This window comes from Ictidomys tridecemlineatus, chromosome 1 (genome assembly GCF_052094955.1).
Source record: "Ictidomys tridecemlineatus isolate mIctTri1 chromosome 1, mIctTri1.hap1, whole genome shotgun sequence".
Lineage (NCBI taxonomy): Eukaryota > Metazoa > Chordata > Mammalia > Rodentia > Sciuridae > Ictidomys > Ictidomys tridecemlineatus.
In genome coordinates this window covers 187,449,192-187,458,476 of record NC_135477.1, presented here as the reverse complement: position 1 = coordinate 187,458,476, position 9,285 = coordinate 187,449,192, and the positions used below count along the sequence as shown (strand labels likewise).

Here is a 9,285-nt window from a genome sequence, read left to right as displayed (position 1 = left end):
AATCATATTAAACTGATAACATCATATATCATGATGCATAATTTAGTTATTATCAAGTAAAAAGTATACTATTTGAAATTAACTAACACTACAACAATTTCTGTATTTTATATTGTATTAATTTAATTATATACTATCAATTACTCACCTACCATGAGATGGCCAAAATTATCCTGATTTAAAATTTTGAAAAAAGAGGAGATAATGAACGACACATAAATATGATATTTTTTATTGTGTGTCATAACAGCTAACACAGTATCTATTTTATTACCCATGTTTTAATCTGCTAACTTTAACAACACCTATCATAAAATATTGTTAATAAAATAGACCCTGCACCTCACATGGAAGCAGCCTTAACCATTGTGATTTTGTTTCAATAATGTTAGGACATTTTTTTTTCATCACGTAAAAATGAATCAAATTGAGGTAATTTATCCATTTTAATTTTTACCCATTGAAAGAGCTTGAAGTAACTTGCTTGAATTCCATGTTATAATAGTTTCACTTCCTTTGATTTTCACTCCCTTTGATTCCTGAGGACATCACAGAGGAAGAAGTAGCTGGTGTAGAAGAGGCAGCATCTGTTGCCTCTGGGGATGAATGGGCTGAGGGGGCAGCCTGTTTGTTGTCTCATAGGTCTTGGTAAGATTGGGTGGAGTGGGTTGTTTTTATCTTTGGGAAATTTTCATCTTTGTTGAGGTCCGACTCTGTGTCTGTGTCAGGGAACTGGGCTTGGGCATAGACTTGGATGTTGCCTTCTGCATGTGGAACATGTCCCTCCAGCCATTTAAAGCAGCTTGGGTCACCCACATGAGCTCCTCTATATTGAATAGAGGTGTAAGGTGGTGTGTTTTTTTCTCCCTCACTGGGGAAAAACTGGTTCCTTTTCTGTATTTTCTTTGTGAGTTTTTTTTCTGTTTAGCTGACTTTTCAGGGGGTCTTAGAGGCTGCTATGGTTTGAACCAACATCAGCTTGGACTGTCCATCTAGACAGGCTCTGAACCAAGGGGGGTGTTTCTGTAGTACCTCTTGCCAGCAATCAATATAAGGGAACTGTTTTGGGTGTCCAGGTGTTCCAACAACTATTAAAAAGACCTCAGCAATGACTCTCTCAATTAAAAATTCTTCTGATGTCCAGATCACATCTAAGTTGGGTCATTCTAGTTTACAGAGAGTATGCAACCTTTGTGGAGTGAGTTTCACCCCATGGTCTCCCTTAAAACTCTTAGTAAAGTTTCTAAACATACATTCCAAGGTGTTCAAGGAACGAAGTTTACTTTGTGTCCCTCCCATGTTACACCCTTCATCTGTGTCACACACTTATGAAAATACTTGCTTTGTCTGTCGTCGACCATTCCCATCATGGAAATTTAGGGTCCTTTTATCTTTGCAGGTCGGTATGAAACCCTGGCCCTAATACCCACTTCATCCACTTTAATACCCATCATACCCACATTACCAACCTTAATATGGAGCAGCTACCATCTCTACCAACTGAAAAATATCCTGAACTTTACCTCAGGTTCAGTTTTACATTGGTTTGAAGAGTATGATTAAATTTCCTACTACCACACATTTTCTTTAACAAATTATTTACATGTTTAATGAGGCTAATCCAGCTGAGAGACAAATGGAAAGGGAAGATGCAGAAGAGATGATTTACTTGCAGAAAATGATGGTGCACCTAGGATGGGGCAGGGCCACTTCTTGCTCTGTCAGTGGAGAACAGGCTGGATGTGTGAGTCCAGAGAGAAGAAGGCTGATACAGTTAATTTCAGGAGATTTGAACACTGTATTTTCTCACTAAATCCATTTATTTCAAAGTTAAGTCAGGGAAACATGGAAGAGTATTGGATTTTGCAAAAGACATGTTTGACTAGATTTTAGAGAATAAGAATGTTTTGTGACATGCCAAATAACCAATATGATATTTGTGTTCTTAAATTCAAACTAAGATTTGTCATTATGGCTTGCACACTTCTGAAGCCATGTTTCATTGCTCTAGGTCAACTGTGAAGCCTGGGAACAGGCTGAGGATAGGCTGGGCTGGAGTTCTGCAGGAAGATGCAGTACGCACCCCTCTGCACAAGGAGGAGGCAGGAGGTATTTGTAAAAGATTAGTAATAATAATAATAGACTTATTTATTCATTTAGAACATATGCACTCCTAAAATTTTGAAATAATGAAACTCATTTGTTAAAGTTTTCCATAATATGATTTACTAGTATTTATTGAATACAATCTCATTAAATAATTCGGTCATCTCATAATAAAATACTCCAGATCAAAGTTAAGCACCAAAAACAACATGAATGTACACCTCACAGTTTCATCAGTCTCTGGATTCAATAAGATAGCAAGATATCCTCACATCTAGTAAGACACTCAATGAGATAGTAAGAGATTACCATCCCTGCAAAAAATACTCTGCAAACACTGGGCATGCATACTTCAAATTAGTTCTCATAATGTTCTTCCAATTAATCTTATTTTAATGATTTTTTCCAATGAACTAATATTTTAAGTGTTTAATCCCAACTCAGTCGTCTAGTCAGTGGTGGACTTGGTAGGATAGATTTATTTAATCTGAATTTAAATGTTATTTTTTCACATTTTGTCTAAATCAAATTTTTATGTTAGTAAAATTTTTGACTGGTTTATCACAAAACCATCATCTACCTCTGCTCAAATAGAAGAATGTATGTGTCAGGGCATAATTTATCTTGTCACATTAGATACAATAATTTCCTCTGGAAACTGACCAGATTGGAGAGGTAATTGCTCCTGCAACTAATGTAGCTATTCTCCAGCAGATGACTCATATGTGATTCTTACATCTGGTTGATCTTTAGGTCTCTAAATAAGAAAAACAAGGAGATTCAATAACCATTACCTAACACCCTTTACAGCTCTCCATCCTGTTCTGGAATAGCTTGTTCCTCCCTCTTGAGACTAACCTTGGGTAGCAGGTCAAAGCTAAAGAGCTGAGTGGACTGGTGGATTTGCTCGAAGTTTGAACTGAGTTCATTTCCAAGTCAGCAAAGTCATGTGAAATGCCCAGGCTCCTCTCCCTGTGGACTTGAACACTGGGGATCAATTAGAGGCAAAAGGAGAACATGTGAGGCTTCCTGGAGGAAGGTCCTGCACACCAGCTGCAGCAGCTCATCCTTCTGTCCTCCTTGTGGAACCTGAGTAAGTAAGGAATGTTTTACTGTTTCCACTTGAAGAAGGTAACAGCAAAGGAAGATGTATGAACAAAGCTATAACATAGGGGACCATGCAGAAGATCAAGGGCTTTGTGATTTCAGTATAAAGATGATGGTTAAAGGAGGGAGCAGTGAAGATTAATATGTTCTGAGAATTCCTTTCTGCTCAGTGGCAGGCCCTAGTTGCTTAGCCTGGAAGACTGAGGACGCACTGGTGTATAAACCTTTTTGAAAAACTCAATAAATGTAAGCAGGGCATCCTTTAATTATAAACTTACTTCTCTCCAAATACAAACTCATGAGTTTCAAATGAGATGAGACAAAATGATATTATTTAGCTGAGCTGTTGATCTGTGGTAACTTTAACTAATGGAGACCTTGTGGAGATGTGGTTTTCCTTTCAAAAGAAAACACTTTCTACTGTACAAAGAGTAAGACATTACATGACAGACTGGGAAAGTTAAGGGTAAACATGAAAGTAAAACGAAGTGCTGGGTATGGTGGTGCATGCCTTAATTCCAGTGGCTCTGGAGACTGATGCAAGAGGTTCACAAGTTTAAAGCAAGCCTCAGCAATTTTGCAAGGCCCTAAGCAATTCAGCCTGAAATTGTCTCAAAATGAAAATGAAAAGGGATGGGGATGTACTTAGTGGTTAAGCACTGTGTTCAATGCCAGGCACCAAATAAAGAAAAAAAAGTAAAATGAGGTGATATGAACTTTCAAAATTCCACATTGTGCTTTTCTCCAGGGTTGTGACCTTAATTGAGATAATGCATTTCTCTGGGTCTGAGTCTCCTCCAAATTTGAGGTATGGAAGGAATAGGGGAGTTGGATAAAGCCTTCATGGCCCGCTATATGCTGGACACACGAAGCTCTCTTACTCCTTTCTCCACAGCTCTCATCTGACGTTGCTGGGATTGAGTTAGCAGAGGCTCAACTGTTTGCTCATTGGTCTTGGGATAAGTGTCTGTAATACTTTTAAAAATGTGCAGTACTTGTAAACTTTGCAACATAAATTTGGGTTTCTACAGTTGCTTCACTTACCTCTGTTAGGACCTGTCAAATGCAGGGTTTTTTAACTACAGAATTGAACAACATGCCTGGAAGGATGATTAAGAGAGACACTGATCTGTAGCCACAGAAACAATATTCTTCAAGTTATAAACTTACTAAAAGGTGGTGTTTTATGTAAAGCTGGAGCATAAAAATAAATCCCATCTTTGATGAAGAAACTTGTTGGTCACCAATGAAAAAAGATCCTCAGGACAAACTCCAATGTCCTAGATTATAACACTTTCAAACTCAAGATGTAGGACACTGAAAGTAAATATTCTTATCAATTACCTGACAACAGAAAAAGTTTCAACTTTGGAAAAAAATAATTATTGCAGTAATTATCATTAAACAATTTTTTGACACTGAATTACATAGCAGAGAATCTAATTGTTAACACAGGTCTCTCTTCAAAATGACTGGGACATTGAGATATAAATTTACAGCAGACTGTGTGTTCAGGGCTTGACATTGTAAGGGCTGCTAGGTCCTTTCTTCCTCTGCAATTATACCTTTACTAAACAAAGAAGAAAGTATCTTCATTTCTATGGTGTGCATAGTAAAGACTAATTTATAAAATGATCTGGTCAGATTGTAATTTGGTATATATCACTAATTTACTCCTAAGATTATTATTTGGTTCTGTCAATTAGCAGATATACTGATAGCACAATAAGCAATAGCCCCTGAGCCAGGGGACACACAGAGGAGTCAATAGGTCCCCACCCTCTCCCTAAGCAGTACACAGCTATGCTGATATGCTCAGGCCTCAGGGTTCCCTTGCTTGCTTGACTACCTTTTCTAAACCCAGGTTAGCCCCAGGTGCCCTCATTGCCCTCCATCCAGTCTCTGTCACAGGCTCCTCACCTGTCTGATCATCCAGAGCCTGCTGAGTAAGCTCCAGAACGGCCCTGCCCCCATGCCACATCCACTGGCCTCTCACCAGTCTAGAGCAGAGTCTGAGTCCTTACTCTTCCCTAAATCCTTGCCTAGGGCCTGAACTTCCAGAGCCTTCTTATCTTTGCTGCTGCCCTGATGACTCAGGCAGGCTCTCTCCAGGGCTGTTCCTGTTCCTCAGTCTGTGCAGAGTGGTCTAGGAACTGAGGGCTCTAATAGCACCTCTTTAGAGTGGCTGACTCAGTACTACTGCCCAGCTGTCCCTCTGTCCTTATTCCCTGATTGATTTCTTTTACCTTTAGAAATAGTTGTGTGATCAGAGAGCACGTGTGAGCTGCTTTTCTATTGTCTGTCACCCACTAAATATTAAATCCAGACAGTGGAATCTTCTGTATTTTATCTATTAGGGCAAGTCAATACTCAGCAGCACTGGCACAAAATGGAAGGAGTGAACACGTTTAAGGAATGAGTTTCTCATGAAGATCATTGTCTAGTGTTTTCTCATTTTCACTGAAGTTGAGTGTTTTGTTTCCAAAAAATTTTTAGAAGAAGAGCTGTCTGTGATCCCATCTCTCCCACATGCCCAACACATCCATTCATCTGTCCAGTTCCCCAAACATGTTTTTACTCCTAATATTTGTCAATTAGAAAGCTCTACAATGCTTTTCATTTTTTATTAGATGTCCTTTTCCAAAATGTTACTTGTGTTTAGCGGTTACAGGAAGCCAAAAATTTTGTTACTAAGTATAAATTGTGACAACAAGCTATTAATTACTGTTGTTTTCTGTTGAAAAGATGATAATCCAAAATGATAAAACTTTATATCTGAGACAGGATGCAACCTTTCATATGGATGTGTACAAAACTGTAAAGCAGCATATCTCATACCAAGGCTACCTGTGGTAGGTATTATAAACTATCATAATCAAAGTTCATACAAATGTGGGAAAATAAATGAAAGGCGAAATTCATTACCAGAAATGAGAAGACCTAAGGAGAAAAAGAGGGGGTATTAAAATTGAGTTACAAATATAAACATTATATTTGAGTTGTACTATAAAAATTAAACTTTATATAAAGACTTGAAATTTTATCAGTTTGAGAATGGTGTACCAAAATATTAACAATGGCAATCAACTTTAAAATATTTCAGTTAATTAATATTTCAGTAACATTAGAGAAATTAGGGTATAGTGGAATTTAGACTACCTGACCCTAGACTACTTGGTTAGCATCTGGGATGTTCCTGCCCAGAAGTGTCTAGGAAGGACTTTCTTGGTTGTTTAATTTGTATTGGTTCACACATAAGAAAACTTGGATTTCAGGTTGAGATGGTTACCATAGAGAATTGGGGCAGGAACTATAAATATTCAATTAGCATATCAAAATCAATTGAATAGTTTTTCAGATATTTGTTGGCCATTTGTATTTCTGTTTTTGAGAGGTTCTGTTTAATTCATTTGCCCACTTATTAATTGAGCTGTTTGACTGTTGTCTAAAACATTTTCTTCATTCTTTATATATTCTAGACACTAATCCTCTGGCAGAAGGTTTTCTCCCATTTCCTAGGTTCTCTCTTCACATTTCTTGTTGATTTTTTGCTCTGCAGAAAGGTTATAATTTGATGGTATGCCACTTATGAACTCTGGACATTATTTGTTGAGCTTTAAGGGTCCTATTTGAGTAGTTATTGCCTGTGTCTGTTTGTTGGAGTGTTGACCCCAGGTTTTCTTCTATAAATTTAAGTTTCTGGTCTTATTCTTAGGTCTCTTTTTTGTTGAACTTTAGGCTGTGTGAAGGGTAAAGTTCTTTTTTCATTTTTTTACATATGTATAATCAGTTTTCCTATTGCAAATTTTTGAAAAAAAAAAAACCCTATCCTTTCTCCACTGTGTTTTTGGAATCTTTGTCAGGGATCAGATGAGAATAGGTATCTGTCTTTGTCTCTGTGTTTTCTAGTGTGTATCAGTAACAATAGAAAAATGCAAATCAAAACTACACTGAGATTTATCTCATACCACTCTGAATGACAGTCATCAAGAACACAAATAATAATAAACCCTACAGAAGATGTGGAGAAAAAGAAACACTTTTACACTGTTGACATTATAAATTAGTTAACCATAATGAAAATCAGTATCAATGTTTCTCAAAAGACTAGGCATGGAACCAACCCATATGACTCAGCCCTGCCACTCTTCAGTATTTAAATGGAAGAATTAAATTCATCATATGATAGTGATACATGCATACCCATGTTTATGGCAGCATGGTTCACAATATGCAAGCTATAGAACCAATGATAGTGTCCATCTATGGATGAATAAATTTAAAAAATATGGTGTGGCTAGGGATGTGGCTCAAGCAATAGCATGCTCACCTCACATGCATGGGGTGCTGGGTTCAATCCACAGCACCACATAAAAATAAAATAAAGATGTTGTGTCCACTGAAAACTAAAAAATTAGTATTATAAATCTCTCTCTCTCTCTCTCTCTCTCTCTCTCTCTCTCTCAAAAAAAAAAAAAAGAAAATATGGTACACACACAAGATGTATTTTTCTTTAGATAGGAAGAATAAATAACTTATGCCAATTGAAGGAAAATAGATGAAACAGGAATCCACTATGTTAAGTGAAAGAAGGAAAACTGAGAAGTTAAAAATCATGCTTTCTTTCTTGTGTGGAAGCCAGAGAAGAAAAAGAAAAAGAAAGCCAGGGGAATAGGAATTTCATGAAAACCACAGGGAGATCAGTAGAGGAAAGGGATCAAGGGGTAAAGACAGAGAGGAAAGAGGGAAATACTAGGGAGTGATGTCAGCAATATTATATGGCTATATTGTGCATATATAATATGTTACTAAAAATACAATCATTATGTACAAGTATAATGTACCAAATAAAAATGGGAAAATATATAAAAATATGAGCTACTACTACACATTAGTTATCTGAATTACAGATACTTGTATTTAAAAATCCAATGAGCAAAGCTGTGATGTTTTAGGATTACCAATTCATTCTAAATAAACAGTAGTAAATATAATTTCTTTTATTCTCCTGTCATTTTGTCATGTTCATTGCTTAATTTTGTTTTTATTTTCATTTTTAAAAAGTTGAAGCAGTGCATTTTCATGGAGAAATGGAACCAAACATCAAATGATTTTACTTTGCTGGTGTTGTTTCCTCAAAACCAAACTGGCCTACTTCTCTTGCTCCTGATCATCTCTGTGTTTGTTCTCGCCTGTTTGGGGAACTCAGGAATGACTGCCCTCATCTTCTTGGACCCACGGCTCCACACCCCCATGTACTTTCTCCTTAGCCAGCTCTCCCTCATGGACCTGATGTACATCTCCTCCACGGTCCCCAAGATGGCCATCAACTTCCTCTCTGGCCAGAAGAGCATCTCCTTCCTGGGCTGTGGTGTGCAAAGCTTTTTCTTCCTGACCATGGCCGGCTCAGAAGTTTTAATACTGGCCTATGACCGCTTTGTGGCCATCTGTCACCCCCTCCACTACCCCATCTGTATGAATAAAAGGTTGTGTGGGAAAATGATCCTGGGGTCCTGGACACTGGGCTCCATCAACTCCATGGCACACACTGTCTATGCCCTTCATCTTCCTTACTGCATGTCCAGGGCCATCGATCATTTCTTCTGTGATGTTCCTGCCATGTTGCCACTGGCCTGTGTAGATACCTGGGTCTATGAGTACATGGTGTTTGTGAGCACAAGCCTGTTTCTCCTTGTTCCTTTCCTTGCCATCAATGCCTCCTATGGACGGGTCCTTTTTGCTGTCTTCCACATGCGCTCAAAAGAGGGAAGAAAAAAGGCCTTCACCACATGCTCAGCACATTTAACTGTGGTGACATTTTACTAAACACCTTTTGTCTACACTTACCTATGTCCCAGGAGTCTCCGCTTCCCAGCAGAGGATAAGATCCTTGCAGTCTTCTATACCATCCTCACCCCCATGCTCAATCCCATCATCTACAGCCTAAGAAACAAAGAGGTCCTGGGGGCCATGAGAAGAGTGTATGGGATGTTCTCCCCCAGGAAGAAGTGAGCACAGTTGTCCCTGCTTCTCTGCATGGCTTCTCTCCACGCAGACTGAAAAAATCTAGAG

General features: G+C 38.1%; 1 pseudogene; it reads left to right on the top strand.

The window, feature by feature from the left end:
- Positions 1-8,283: 8,283 nt before the first annotated feature.
- LOC144366658 (olfactory receptor 2L13-like) lies at positions 8,284-9,285 on the top strand (annotated as a pseudogene).